This window comes from Physcomitrium patens, chromosome 9 (genome assembly GCF_059467195.1).
Source record: "Physcomitrium patens ecotype Gransden chromosome 9, ASM5946719v1, whole genome shotgun sequence".
NCBI classification, from domain to species: Eukaryota; Viridiplantae; Streptophyta; class Bryopsida; order Funariales; family Funariaceae; genus Physcomitrium; species Physcomitrium patens.
In genome coordinates this window covers 251,376-267,971 of record NC_143418.1, presented here as the reverse complement: position 1 = coordinate 267,971, position 16,596 = coordinate 251,376, and the positions used below count along the sequence as shown (strand labels likewise).

At 29.0% G+C, this 16,596-nt stretch overlaps 1 long non-coding RNA gene across 1 annotated transcript; it reads right to left on the bottom strand.

Annotated features, from left to right (window-relative positions):
- Positions 1 to 1,848: 1,848 nt before the first annotated feature.
- On the bottom strand, positions 1,849 to 3,031 carry LOC112286512 (uncharacterized). Its single transcript, XR_012218164.2, has 3 exons — positions 2,961 to 3,031; positions 2,480 to 2,583; positions 1,849 to 2,228 (listed from the first exon to the last, which is right to left on the bottom strand). It is a non-coding gene; the product is annotated as an uncharacterized LOC112286512 (long non-coding RNA).
- Positions 3,032 to 16,596: the final 13,565 nt, after the last annotated feature.

Sequence of the window (16,596 nt, the reverse complement as noted above, 5' to 3'; positions counted from 1 at the left end):
ATCTAAAATTATTTGATTAAAAAAAATAATTATATTAAATATTATAAAGCTATTACAACTATTAATTGTTACTTCTATAAGAAAGATTTTATGAGTAATATCTCCATAAAATAATAGACAACCATCTATGACTTCTACATGAAAAAAAATAGTTTTTTTTATTAAAAAAATGTTATATCTTTTAACAAAATTTTTATTTAAAAAACAAGCTAAGATTCCTAAATCTAGTAAAGCAAAGACTTTGTAATGTTTAGGTCTTAAATTAACATCTATTATAAAATAAGAAGATAATTTTGAAGAGAGAATATATCCTTCAGTAGGTTTTATATAAGGTTCTAGTTGCATTATTCCTATTATAGCTTGACTAACTTGTTTTCTTATTTATTATCTTTTTTGATAGCCATATTTCTTATTTAATGGTTGTATCATTTTTTTGGATAATTTTGAATAATATTCTTAGATTCTCTAATATAAGTGCAATCCTTCTTATTAACAAGTTTTTTTTTACTCAACAAGATATTTGAAATGTACCATGTCAATTTGCATATGTTTTATCTCCAAATATATGTGTTGAAAAGCTGTTGGTATTACCATTGAATTGTAAAAATACTAAAGTCCATTTATATGACTCTTAGATTAAAATTCAAAAAGCTAATTGTCACACTTCACAATATAGTCAATTATTTGGCTAAATTTTTGAAGATCAAATAAGTTGAACATCAATTTTTTTTACTTCATATTATAATTTGTAGAAAAATTATGTAATAAATGCACTATCATTCTACTTGATATCAATTGCAAGTTGTTAAAATTATAAAGTATATAATATTATAAATTGATTATCTTATTGCAAAATACAAATCTTGTTGATTACAATACAAATTGCATTATATTTTTTACACATGGATCAAAATTTTATCAAAAATGTCTCTAAGTTATTTAATATTGGATCTTATTACTTAAAAAAAGATGAAAACCATGATACTATAGAACTTGAAAGTAGTATTTCAATAAATTTACTTGTGAACTTGGAATTGGATAGCTTTGGAATTGAAGTTCAATCGCCATTTATATTCAATTGATAAATTTTCAAAACTTTAATCTTATACCATTAAAATTCTCAAGCAAGGTAATTCATGGTTTTTTAATACTAGAATGGTGTTCCACCATAGAAAAAAAAAGTATGATTTAGTATAAATGTAGAAGCAACTCCAATCATCTCTATATTTTTAGTTCTTATCAATCTTATTGCTTCTTATAGTAGTAAATTAAGTTGATGCATTACCACCATTAACTCTCTCAATTACTCTTGCATTTGTGCCATTGAATTCTTCATTTCAACAATCTTTGTTATAATAATATTAGAAGAAAAAAAGATGTCTAATATTACTTAAGATGAATAGAAAAAATGAATTGAAAATAATAAATTATTAAAAATAATATCTATTTAAAAAAAGATAATCTATAATTTTTTTTATATTTAAGTCTTATCAAGAAAAAAAAATAATATATTTTTAATCAAAAATAAATAAAGCTTTGATATTATGAATATATTCTTGTTAATTTATCAAAGATAAAAAATCAAGGAAGATATGTAAACAAGTAAGACAAGTATCAAAGAGAAATGAAAAAATGATAATAACAAAGTATATATATTCAAGAAGAAATTGGAATGGCATAGCTAAAGACTAAAAATCTAGAGATTCTCGAAACTAAACTAGAAATAAGAAAAGAGAAGATAAGCATGAAAAAGACTTCACTCTTTCTTCCATATATACTATCTAACTAAGAACTATGTGATGACATTCTATAAGATCTCTAACAAGTGTGCAATTTGTAAGACATATGTCTTAACATATAAGGCAATTTTTTTATATATTGTCATGTTGAAGTTTGGCACCTATGTAAAAATAATATGTATATATATTTAATATACAATATATTAAACAACATGGTGAGAGCCATGTTAGTGGATTTTTGTTGATTATAAGATGTAGATAGATTACTACCCCAAAAAGAGGTTGTTTAAAAAGGCTTCTAATCAAAAACTCGCTAAAAATTCAAATCAACTTCAATTTTGATATAAGATAGCTTTATAGAAAGCTAACATCACGATAAAAACAACTCAAAAAGTTTCAACTTCAAAGATGAAGCCAGTAAAAACTGATTGATGAAAATCCGAGAGCAATTTTGGAGTACACAAAATTGCCAAGGCAGTGAACCCCTTTCTAATCAAAAATCCACAAGAAACTAAATTTTAGTCCAATTTCAACATGAGGTAGCTTTTTAGAAAGCTAACATCGAAACACACAATCCCAAAAAGTTTCAACTTAAAATATTCAATGAGTAAAAACTGATTGATGAAAATCCGAGAGCAAATCAACATTCAACTAAAAAAAATGAAATTCTTGACTATCTATAAAGTGAGAATTTGAATTGCTTTGTTTACACCAATATGGAAGAGATGTAGAACACTTACCAAAGATGAAGACCTATTTGAGGTTCTCACTTCAACAAAACCAAGCAAAATCAATCACAAGTAGCAAACTTCACATTCACATACACCATTAGAAGCACCATCTCCTGGCAAATGCACCAAAATGTGAGTGTAAAATTCCACCCCTCAATCCAAATTACAAAATGGCCTCAATTAAGAGTTGCTTGTAATGGGTGGTATGAAGTGGAAGTAACAAACAACAAGAACTAAAGAAGAATAACACTAAACAAGTGAAACAAGTGCAATCAAACAATTGTACACTACAAAACGAATCACAGTCTGTTCACTCGATTCTCACTCAATAAAAAGTAAAAAGTAAAAGTAAAAATTAAATTTTTAGAAAGATAATTTTTTTATTTTTTCAATGATATAAAAAACATATAAATCCGAGTTACTATGAGTAAGTTGTGAAGGATTGAAAATAACAAGTAATAAATGGAAAGTTAAGTGAAAAATATTTTACCTCAAGGGTAACTTATTACTAGGTCAAGGGTTCGAACCTCACCAAGGCTCACATGTAGTGCATGTGGGTGTTTTGAAGAGGCCTTGAGGCCTTAGTCTTATCTTCCTACCTACATCCAAGGTGCTACAACCCATATGGGACTTGTGCACCTCCCTTCTTACAAGGACTATACTAGCTGCTGGTCGTCCTATTTTCTACTAGTAGAATTAATATTTTTGCATTTTTGACTTCACCATGGTGTTCAAAAACACCCAATTAGCCTAGAAACATTGTGTGGCCTTCAAACCTTGCTTCATTTCTTCATAATGGCTTCCCAAGTTGTAAAACTCAATTTTACCAAGGTCTTGAAAATTATCCTAAAAATTAATAGAAAATTCTAAATAAATTCTAAATAAATTCCAAAAATTCCTATAATATTTCTATAATTCTAATATCAATTTAAAGTTATAATTCCCTATATTTATGATTTTTTATAGTGATAAAAATCAATTTGAATCTACTAAAAATTCTAAATAATTTCTAAATAAATTCTAAAAATTCCTATAATGTTTCTATAATGCTAATAGCAATTTAAGGATATAATTTCCTATATTATTGATTTTTTATAGTAATAGAATCAATTTAAATCTACTATAAATTCTACTTTCTATATAAATAACTACAAAAAATATGAGGTTCTTTTTCATGCTTCTTTTAACTATTAACTAATATTTATAGTTTTTTATAAATAATATATATATATATATATATATATATATACATATATATATATAAGATCAATATAAATATTGATTTTAGTAACTAATCCTTACTCCTCAATAATAAGTAAAAATACTAAATCAACTAAAATAATTGCCTCTAAGACTTATTAAGACTCCATTTCTTCTCGACTAATACTATTCTTCTTTCTTTAACATCTTCTAAGTACATCTTTACCTAATAATTATAATTTTGGCATTCTACATGCATTCTTTTGTCTTAAAACAACTAGTGAGTCAATCTGATGACTCATACTATTCATTCAATTAGCCAACAACGAATTATAAAGAGAATTGAAATTATTGCTAGAGGATATTATAGAAGATAATGGAGTTACAATTGACTAAAAGAAGGTGTCTAAAGTAATGGAAATACTTGCTAAAAGAGAATATTGGAGAAGCAAGGTAGTGGTAAGGCAAGAAACTAGGCCTCTACTAATCACAATATCTCACAGACAACTACTAGAAACTGCTTATCAATATCTACTGCTCTAATTCTTATATCTATAGTTGTACCATGAAAAGATGCAATTGAAGAATTGGTGAAAGGAATGAAAGACTTACAAATCAAATTGGGAAAGTTAAAAGAGAAGGAAGAAAAATTTCAAAGAAAATCTATATTAAAGCCAAGACATATACAAAGATGTATTTGATATAATAATGTGGAGCATCCTTGCAAGGAGTGTGGAGATTTTGCTAATATTTTGCAACAAGGAGTAATTTTATGGAAAGATGGAAAGATCATCTTACGAGATACAAGTAAGTTTCTTAAAACTAACTTTGAAAAATGAAGGATGAAGAAGGTTTTGGATGATCATTTATCTCAGCAATCTATGGCATTGAGAGAAGCTATCACCTATGGCATTGAAGTAGCAAGAGAGAAGCAAGATATCTTTGGCAAGCATATAGAGGTAAGAAATTTATAGAACCATAATATTACAAATATAGTCTAGTAATTGTTCACCTCTATAAACATGATAGATCCAGTAATTGCTCTTATTAATCATGGATTTGAAATTAATATTATATCAAATGAAATTTATAAATATGAAAGGTGACCCATTGGCATAGAACATGGTTGGATTATTTCGGCAGCAAATAGTTCATAGGAAGACCTCTATGGTCCTTGTCTTAATATAAAAGTAAAAATTAGAGATATAACTATTGAACAAAATTTCTTTATTTAAGATACTATTTCATATCTAATAATTCTTGAATAGCCATATATTACAACTGTAAAAATAGAAACTAAGATATTAGATGATGGATCAGCATGTATCCATATCAAAAGCTTGAATGGTAAGAGAGGAGTATAATTCCTAACTATGCCTAGTAATCATGAGCGCAATCAAGATTATCTACAGAATAGTACATTATCAAGGGTCAATGACGAATTTAAGGATTTTTGCAAAGTACCACTATAAATTGAAAATATAGTGGTACATCAAAGAAGGTACTCTTGCATATAAAAAAATATATCTTTTGTATAAGTATCATAAAATTATCTAAGAATGAATTTATTGGATATATACAGTTTAATGATTTATAAAAATAGGAGCAAATAGGTGTGGAAAAATTTTAAAAAAAACCTAAAAAGAGTCGGTATATTTGATAAAGATGATAAGATAGTAGGTATATATATATGGAAACAAGTTTATAAGATTTTTTGAATGAACTTATAAAAGTTAAGCAAGGAGATGAAGATCAAGTATTGCAAATATATTTAAGAAAATTCTATTCAATCATATGTGCATTTCAAGATTATGAAGTTAAAGTAGAAACTAGGTACAAGATTGTGGAGAAAAAAATAAAGCTTGTAGTTAAACCATTACCTAGTGACTCCAATTAACAAGTTCAACAAGCTTCAAAAGAGAAGAATTTAAGAAATCCTAAATATATTGGTCACAAGTTTATACAAACTACACTCAAAAAACTAAAAATAGGATCTACAAATTTTCTTCTATATGTTGAAGAGAAAGAGTTAAAAACATGTTAAGTAAACATAGAAGGGCTTTTACTTTTGAACCTTTAGAAATTCATTGTGTAGACCCAAGTATTGTAGTATCAATGATTATATTTATGGTGCCACATGTTCTTAGGGATCTAAGGTTAATTCCAGTACAAAAGACTCATCTACCTAAGCTAATAGAGCTTTTGAGTGAAAAGATACAAATGAAGATCCTAGAACTATCATTTGCATCATATTCCAATCATTGGTTTATAATACCAAAGAAAAATGGGACATTATAATTTATTCATGATATGTAACTAATGAATCAAATGATCAATTCTTTGAAAATTTACAGAGGCATTTGCTGATAGAACCAATTATTTTATTGGAGATCTTTATTTTGGATGTAATCAATTCCAACTAGTTTAAGGAAGTAGAGATATCACTACTATAAGGACACCTTTAGGATTGGTAAAGATGTGCACATTATCACAGGATATAACAAACTCAGTTGCTCTAATAATAAATGAGATGAATAAGGTTCTTCAAGATTTTATTCTAGAAAAATTATACCTTTTTTAGATGATAGTCCAATAAAAAGGTATATAAAAAAAAAAAAAAAAAAAAAAAAAATCAAGCAATGGATCAAAGGCAATGCTATAAATTTATATCTAATCATATTCTAGACTGTGATAAGATTTTGTCATGGCTTGAAGAGGAGTAAAATTCCTCTGCAAATTCTCTAACAATTGATCCAACTCCGATACCTAGGACTTATGTAGCTTAGGTAGGTGAGCCCTAGATATAAGTCCTATAGCTATTGGTTGGACTTTAGGACAAGATCATGAGGAAGAAAATAGGTTTGTTATAAGGTTTGGAGCCAAAGTATTAAGTAAAAGATAGAAAAACTATCTACAAGTAATACAAGAGTTGTAAGGAACAATTACACCTATGAAGATTGAAAAAGATTATTTAATTAGAGCACTAGTAATAGTGGAAAAAAATTATTTGTCTTTATTGGAAATAATCACCAATTGTAACATCCTTGATATTGCCATGCTAAGAAGGATTGCATACATTAAATTCTTGAATCTTGAATTCAAGCACATAATAGGCAAAAATAATCTAATGGTAGATATGCTATCTCAGGCTTGATATGAACAAGAAGAAGATTTAATTGATGATACCGAAGATATAGATACTACCTTCTATTCTAGAGTACATCAAGTAGAGAATCGATATCCAAAATAATTTATGGAAGAATTATACAAAGAAAAATGGATAGATATTAGGCACTACTTGAATATATTATCAAGACAATTAGGGTGGAATAATATTTATTTTTTAAAAAAATAGATAGAAAGCTTATAATTATTTTTTACAAAGTGGTTATTTATGAAAATAGTACAAAAGGAATTAAGATATACCATAAAGAATAATTTATAAGAAAGAAATGCAAAGACAATTGATTTAGGAATTTCATGATAGTTTGTAGATGGCTCATAGAGATATTTATGCCACTTTTAATAAGCTTAAAGAAAGATATTGGTGGCATAATATGTATAGAGATGTGATAAAGTTTGTAGAATCATACCAAACTTGTCAAATATATTTGGAAATTTGACATAGAGATGAGTTGCTTCCCACATATCCTCTTATAATATATTATAAGCAGGTTATGGATCTAGTTACTATGCCTATGGAATTATGGCAAATGTGGTACTTTATTTTGGCATGAGAAGATTTATTTAATCAAATAGAAGGTAGAGCAGTACATACAAAATCCACTAAAAGAGTTTGTAGATTTTTTTTAAAAGATGTGGTTAGTAGATACGAATATATTGGAAAGATTATTGCTGATCGTGGAGAGTTGGATGCACATAAAGAAAGAGAATTTTTTAAAAGATGTGGAATCAATCTTACACTTACAATAGCATATAATCTCAAAAGTAATGCTGAAAGTAAACGAGATCATCCTCCAATAGTAAAAGCCATTGTTAAAGCCTACAAAGAAAAAACAAAAGAATGGCCAAGAATATTATCATTTGCTCTATAAGTTGTCCATACTACTAATAGTTCAGTGGCTAGATATATGTCAGCAAAATTGATACAATGACAAAAGCCTATTATGCCAATTGAATAATAAATATCTACTTGGAGTTTTTTACCTTAGCAAGACAATATGTCTAAAGAAGAACTTCTTGTATTTCAAATTTGTCAGTTAGAGAAGAGACTTAAGGACATAGAAAAAGCAATTGTAAAGTTGAAAGAAGCACGCTTAAAAAACAAAGCTAGATTTGATAAGCGGCATCAATTAAGGCCACAAGAAATTTATGAAAGTAATTGGGTACTTATTTATAACAATAGTTTGAATAACCAACACAATACCTTATAAAAAAATTCAAAACATTGGTTTGGGCCTTATGTAGTTGTAAATGTTCTATATAACAGTACATATGTATTAAAGGAGTTTGTGAGCTATAAATCCTTGCTACTTTATTTTAAGAGAAAAAATAACTTCAAAAAAAGTTTAAAAGGTAATAGAGATTAATTGTGAGATTATTTTAATGGTTGATTAGTTAATCAATCAATTTATAATTATCTAAATAGTCCCTTCCAACAATGGTTACCATTTAATTTAGAACAAGTGATAAAAAATAAAATAAGAAAAAAAAAAAAAAAATTAAAAAGTATTCAAATGAGAAAAAAATGGATAGAACAAGCAATTGGATGAAAACATGCATTGCTAAACCGAAACAGTGCTGCTAGATGAAAACAGGCTCAGTTGGGATAGAAACATCATAGTCAGATGAAAACAAGCTTAGTTGGGATGGAAACAGTATAATTGGATGAAAACAACGCTGTTGGATAGAAACTGCACAGTTGGATTAAAATAGGCATAGCTAGATGAAACAGCACAAGAATAGAACAGCAGCAGGAGCCACCACTAGGGCAGAGCAATAGCAGCAACAAAAAAAAACCTCCCAACTTCAAACCCTCATAACTTTTTTAATTCAATTCCAAATTTAATGATTCTTTCACCTAACCTTACTAATTCTTTTTTTCCTATACAATGGACATGTCTAAACAAGAAAATAATCCCATTAATAGTGATCTCCAAGAAGACCAGAAAAGATATGGAACAAACAAATTATAATATAAGTTTATATCAAATAAAAATACTACAACTCTTTGGTGCCTCAACGGGCTATCCTTACCAAAGACTCAAACCAAAGGTGTGAGAGAGAGAACAAGGCTTTGAGAGGGCCTTATATACCCAAGCCCTCAAGGTATTTATCGACAATTACCATTGTCGGTAACTTATAAGTAAAAACTAATTTAAGAACCTTTCTACTAGCTAATCCATGCAATTAATACAACATGTCATTAAGAAGTCAACCTACATCTCCATGATCTCCAACTAATGCTTTTTATAAAAAGGACCAATGGTTGGCATCCATTTGCCACAAGGTGATGAAAAATCACCATGGATTTCAATCAATGCTTAGATTTTTAATCCCTAATAACTTAATTAGCCAAAACATCTTCAAAAGAATTTATTAACTTAGAAATATTAACCTTTGGAAGAGATTCTCTAGAAAACAACTTGATTTGTTGTCATAGAAGTAATGATTGAAGAATAGAATAGCTCTCCGTCTTCTTCCTTCACCATCAATTGTGGCTTTAAGAGCAAAGCATTTCTCTATCTTCTTCCCTCACCATCACTTCTGACTTCAAGCATAGAGTAATTCTTCATCTTCTTCCTTCAACATCACTTGTGGCTTCAAGAGTGGAATAACTTTCTATCATTTTCTACCATACCTCGACTATAACTAACTTCATTTTTTTCTAACAATCTCTAATTTCTCACATTTAATAAATAAATAATACTATATCTTGTAAAAACACCAAAAATTAAGTATATATAATTTTGGTGCATTATTTTGAGCTCAGACATGGCGCATCATATGGGGCTATTTGTCAAAATAGGACAGACTAAGAGTTCTCTTACCATAGCAAATATACCTTATTCTTAAGCACACAATCATCTTTTATCTGGAAGTTTGTCTTTAAAAGACATCACTTTTGTATAAAAACAAGAATACGATATAAATCTAAGTAATGATTAAAAATAAAAAATACTACAAATTTTTTAAAGTGATCTCACAATTACTACCTTCTAGCAAATGCTTCAAGAATGTGAGCTAAAATAAACCTCCACTAATTAGAAGTTTATTCTAACTCACAATAAGTGAATTAACTATGTGAATTTAAAAATAAAGCTATTATTTAACTTCTAATCCAATCATTATTTGTTTGTCTTAAAATATCAAGTTATTAATCAAACCTCCTAAAATTATTCATATTCATAATGATGATTCACTTCTTAAACTTCATGCAAAATAGCTCATTCTTTTAATTCTAATTAGATAATTTAGTTTTAATTTTTTATTTTATTTTAAATTTATTATTTTATTTTTTTAGGTTGTTTTTATTTTTTTATTACTTTATTATTTTAAAAATATATATATAATTATTTCTTAAATAAATAATGGTAAAATTTATTAATTAATTTATTATCCTTAATCCATAGTAAAGGTAAAATCTTAAGTAAAAATCAAAAGTAAAAATAAAAAAATTAAGTTAAAAAATTAAGATAAAAATTTAAAATTTAAAATTTAAAATTAAAATTAAATAAAAATTAAAATAAGCTAAGAGTTAAAAGTTGACATATAGAAATTACAAGTTATTAAAAAAATAAAAGTAAAAATATAACTAAAGAGAGAAAAAAACGAAGTTACCTTAATAACGTCCAAGAATTGAGGCAGCAACCTCCTTCTACCCCAAAAATTTCCAAAAATCGTGATGATATCCAATTGAATTTTTTTTTGGTTTTTTCAAATTTAACTTGAAGGTGCTCCTGCTCCAACAACTTTTAACTCAATCCAATATCTGAGCCGTGAGAAATGATCTTCCAATGTTGAATTACTAAGACTGCCACGGCATGCAACCTCCCTCTATTTAAAAATTCATTTAAAAATCAATTCATCTTCAAATTTGATAAAAAATTATGTCACTAGAAGCTCAGCTTAGAGTTGCACTTATTCTCTAAACTTTCACAATAATCCAATTCAAAGGCACTAAGAAATGTCTTGTCAAAATTAGGTGATCTAAACTGCTAAGCAACCAACTCCCCTCACACTTAAAAATTCACCAAACATTTATCCTTATTTTGAATTAAGTGAACAATAAGTTGTTGAAAAACTAACACCAAAAGCTACAACTATAAAAGAATTTACATTCAAACTACATGATCTGAATGATTGATTGAAGAAAATCCGAGGCTCTTGAAACCCTTTGTATATTTGGGAGGCCGAGGGAGCTATCTACCACAATGAAGTATGTTTTAAGACCTAAGAACCATCATTCACTACTCAAAATCCATGCACACACGCTCAAAAGGTTCACAATAAAAGTTAAAAATCAAAATGAGATTAAGTTTAGGATTAAAGCCATAAATTGACATAATTTTGCCGTTAATCAAAAAAAGAGAGAAAAGGGGCTTGGAAAAACAAAGCCACTCATATACAATTGAGTGGTGGCTTATGGAAGGGCGCCCACATCTCCACCCTTGATCTCTAAGATTCCTAAGGTAAATCTATGGCCTTCATAATAAGAGAGAAAAGAGGCTAATTTCGTAATCAAGGTTGATGGCTCTTATAAGTAGAAAATATATATATATATATATATATATACTTTTTGATATATCTAACTTAGCCATTGTGTTTAAAATATCTTTTTATACTAAGATTGACTACTCACATGCCTAAATCTATGCTCATTTGTAACTTTTATGAAGGTTTTTTTTACTTATAAGAATTTTGGCAATTTTTGTAAAATTCTTTAAAAAATGAGAATTTCATTGCTCTACTTGTATTTTGAAAGACTGCTGATCTTGTTTTCTTCATTCCACATGGTACATCCAATGCCTCCAATGCATTTGAAAGGCTTCCATAAATTAGAAGAACCACTTTGTTGCTTGGATTTGTTGAATTTAGAAAAAATCTTCAAAACCATCATAATTAAACCTCACTAGATTTTCTTTTTTCTTTTTGACACCAAGACTACTTCCTTCATAATTATTTCACTATTAACTAACTAAAAAAATATATTCTTTATGGTATTTTTCTTACTAAACTATATCCTAGAATGCATGTCTACTACTAACAATCTATTTTCTATTTTTTCTTAAAATTCTAATATTAATTCACAAAATTTATATTTTAAGCACAATAAGTACGTTTTTTTTACTAAAAATCAAAATAAGTCAATTCAATGGTTCACGGAGTTAGATAAAATATACCTTAAAGTTCCAATTGTTAAAAAATATATAAAAGTTTTTAAGCAATGGAATCAAGATATAACAGGTAAAGGTACTGGAAAAGATATGATTTAATTATAAATGAAGAAGATATGGATCTCGAAGAATATAATGCTAAGGAGGTAATGTGATGCCAATGACAACTTTAATTCTTTTTGGTGCATATTAGAGGATACATAGGTTTAGAAAAGAAAGATTTCATGTTGTGGTTTGGCTACCATGTGAAAATAATGTGTATATATGTTTAATATATAATATATTAGACAACATGGTGAGAGCCATATTAGTGGATTTTTGTTGATTATAAGATGTAGATAAATTACTACCCCAAAAAGAGGTTGTTTAAAAAGGCTTTTATTAGAATTTATATAACTTTATTTTCTTTTCATAATAACTATTGAAGTTGGTTTAATTAGTAGTAACTTTTATACATTTAGAGTTACCTTTGTTAGAAATTGGTGATCCTTGAAGTCTTATTTTATTCCTTTTAATTGATATTTAGAGCATATATTATATAGAACTTATAAAAAAAGGATTGAAGAAGGATTTTGGTAGCAAAAAGAGAAATTATAGCATCCATATGGATGAATGGAGATAGATGATGAAAATCTCCATTCTTATTTGCAAAAAACCATACCCAATGGGCTTAAGGATGCTATCTAAGGCCTTATTAGGAATTAAGGTTACTCTTTTGAGGTCATTCAAATTTTAGAGGCTAAAATTATTAAATTAAGATTTTTGACTATAGTTTTGGTGACAAATTTTTGTGATTTGGAATTTATTCAAAAAAAATATAGGTACTTAAAGTTGAAGTATTTTCAACGACAAAAATAGGATAAAGATAAATAAATAAGTGAGACTTCTCTCATAGAAAGATGAAAAAATAGAAATAATTTGACATATATATATATATATATATATAAGAAAGAAACTAGAATGGCTATTGCCAAAAGCCAAGAAAACTTGAGACCCTTGAAACTACACTCAAAGCAAAAAAAGAGTTGACAAGAGTGAAGAAGGCTTCACTCTTGTCTCTATATATACAATCTAACTAGGGGCTACGTGGTGACATTCTATAGGACATCCAATATGTGTTGACTTTGTAGGATACATGCCTTGACTTACAAGGCAAGTTTTTCTACATGCGGGCCATATAATTAGCTTGGTCTTCAGGCTAACAACATGTGTGCGACATGGCCAACTTATTGACCATGTTTCTAATCCAAAAAGTCAATTAAAGACACCTATAAAGTCAAAGCAGTGTCTATGAAGCTTTTAGGAAGCTTCTATACCAAATATTATAGAATTAACTTACTTTTACCTACTTTTATTTACTTCTACCTATTTATACATGTAATTATTGGCTTACGTGTGTATGTCCATGACATTACCCTCCCTTCTAGGGATGAGTTCGACGAGGAGCGATAATCATATGTTGAAGAAATCTATGATGCGACAAATTGTATTTGCCACATACTATGATCTTTGTTCTCTTCGAAGATGATTGATAGGACCTCTCAACCATCGATAGTATCTCATACCAGGGTAGGAAGACCATCCAATTATTTGATCATTGTTGAGGCCTTCATAATTTCCTTCGAATAAAATATTTGGAATACCATCAGAAGTTGTTTCTACTTCTAGTAAAATCACCAAACATCATGAGTCCCTTCCAAGGTCGTGATATCAAATGCGTTATATCTCGCCATCTATTCAAAGAAGAACATGTCATTTTTGAAGATCTTTATCTCGATTGTATCGTCTTGAAGGTTGTGACAATCATAATGTCTCATCCGACAGATCAACAAATGAAGGCTCTTCAGTCGAATCTGCCGGTTGTTGGTTCTCCATCTCTTGAGCATCACAATTACAAAGAAGCTACAAACAAGGATTGAAAGTAGAATGTTATCTTGCCTAGATCTTATTTCTTTTATAAGGAAGATTTTCATCTTAATTTTGATGGATGTTGTCAATGAAAAGCCTCCACTACCTTTGCTGCATTTACAAGATTTTTTACTTGCTCCCATGTGCATTCACTAATATCATATCTGTGCCAATGGATAAGATATTCCAATTTATTTTAGTGCTGCCTTGAATCTAAGACTTCTTCTACTTCAAACTCTTCATTATTATCCACTTCTATAGGAGGAAGTGGAGCTTGTCTTCTTTTTGGTATGTCCATTGTCTTGTATAGTTCAAAAAGAGACACGTGGAATACTGGATTGATTTTCATTGACTCTGATAGATGTAAATGATATGCAACTAGATTGATTTGTGTAAAAATAGAAAATGGTCCAAGCCTTCGATAGTCCAACTTGTCACAAGGACAAATGGTCTTGATATTGTGACGAAGTAACCATACTTTATCACCCGTGTGGAATGGTGGTTGTTCTTTTTGAGAGACATCCGCATTGAGCTTTTGTTGTTCTTGAGTTTTTTTTTAACTACGCCTTCATTGTTGCATGTAGCTCTGATAAATGAATTGCCAAATCTTTCGCAGTAGGATTATCAACTTTTGAAAAGTCAAAAGTATCAAATCATGGATGATAACCATAATTAACAAAGAAAGGTGTTTATTTAGTAGAAGAATGTACCGTGTTATTATAAGCAAACTCTGCTAATGGCAAAAGAGTTGTCCAATCATCTTATTGGTAGATAATGATACATCTTAAATACTGCTCCAAAACTTGATTAACACACTCCATTTGTCCATCAGTTTGAAGATGGAATGCCGAAGATAATTTTATATCCACTTTTAGAATCTTGATACAAATTGAGTTTCCCTATCTGATATAATATCCTTAAGTAATCCATGATAGAGATAGATATTGTCAAGAATGAGCTTAGATATTTTTTCACATATGATAGATTTTGTACATAGTATAAAATGTGCCATCTTGGTAAAACGATCTACTATCACGAATATAGAGTTATAAGAACCTGAGATTTGAAGATTCGTGATGAAATCCATAGAAATAAAAGACCATGGTTGTTCTGGAATGGATAATAGTTGAAGAAGTCCGTAAGGTCGTTGACGAGGAGTTTTTGATCTCGAGTAAACATCACAAGATTATACAAAAATTTCAACTGCTTTCCACATTTGTGGCCACCAAAAGTCCTTGGATATTAGTTCTAAAGTTTTTTTGTACCGAAAATGTCTTGCTGCTGGAAAGTCATGACAAGCTTGAAGAACACGTAATCGAGCTTCACCTTTTGGAACATATAGGCATCCCTCAAAATATAGTAGATTCTTCTTGAATTCAAACTTGGGAGTATCATGAGACTTTGAAGGATTTCTCTTCATATCACGAATAAGAGGATCAGAAGACATACTTGACTCAATTTGCTTGATAAAAGTTGAATCAACAATTAGTGTTGATTTCATTGCTTGAAGATGAAGATGCTCTGGCTTCAAGAAAATTGCCCATTGTTAATCAAAAGTACCATCTCCTTCCTTTGGTGCAAGATAAGATCATCGAGAGAATGCATCTCACAAACCTTGTTGTTTTCCTAGTCGATAAGTGATCTTGAATTCGAATCTTGACAAAAGACATACTCCATCGGGCTTGGCAATGATTCAAAACACGTGCTAACATAAAATATTCAAGGTTCTTGTGATCCGTATACATTGTAACTAGATTAGAAGCACCTTCTAGATAATGGCATCATTCTTGAAACAAATCCGCCATTGTAAGAAGTTCTTTGTCATGGATCTCGTAGTTGATCTCGACTGCTGAAAATTTTCTAGAATGAAAAGCTATTGAGTGAAGTTTATCATCTGTTTCCATTTGTGACAATACAACACGCAAAGCAAAATCTCATGCGTCTATTTCCATAAAAAAATGGCTTAGAAAAATTGACGCGATAGAAGATTGATGTAAAAACAAATGTTGTCTTCAAAGCTTCAAATGCTACTTTTATTTCTTAATTCTATTGAAGTTTGTCTTTGCAAGTCAAGCGTGTAAGTGGAGCTACAACTTGAGAGAAGTCTTTGATGAAGATCTGGTAGTAGTTAGCAAATCCTAAAAAGCATTTGATTTTTCTTACCATTTTTGGGATCTTCCAATCCATAATAGTTTGAACTTTCTTAGGATCTATCATAAGTCCATCATTTGAAATGATATATCCTTAGAATTCGACTTAAATAGTGTGAAATACACACTTTTCTAACTTGGCATAGAGTCCTGCATCATTTAGTTTTTATAATACTTGGCGAACATGAAGTTCATGTTCTTCTGGATTCTTAGAATAGATTAAGATGTCATCTAGATAACAGTCAACAAAATCATCTAAAAAATCTCAAAAGACATCATTCATTAGATGTTGGAATATTGTTGGTGCATTTGTAAGTCCAAAAGGTATGATGTTGTATTTGAAATGTCCATACCTTGTTCGAAACATAGTCTTCTATTCATCTCTTTTTTTGATGCATACCAAATTGTATGTTCTTCATAGATCTATTTTTGTATAGATCTTAGCTTGTTTCAACTGATTAAGAAGTCTAGATATCAAAGGTAGCAAGTACCTATTTTTGATAGTGATTTT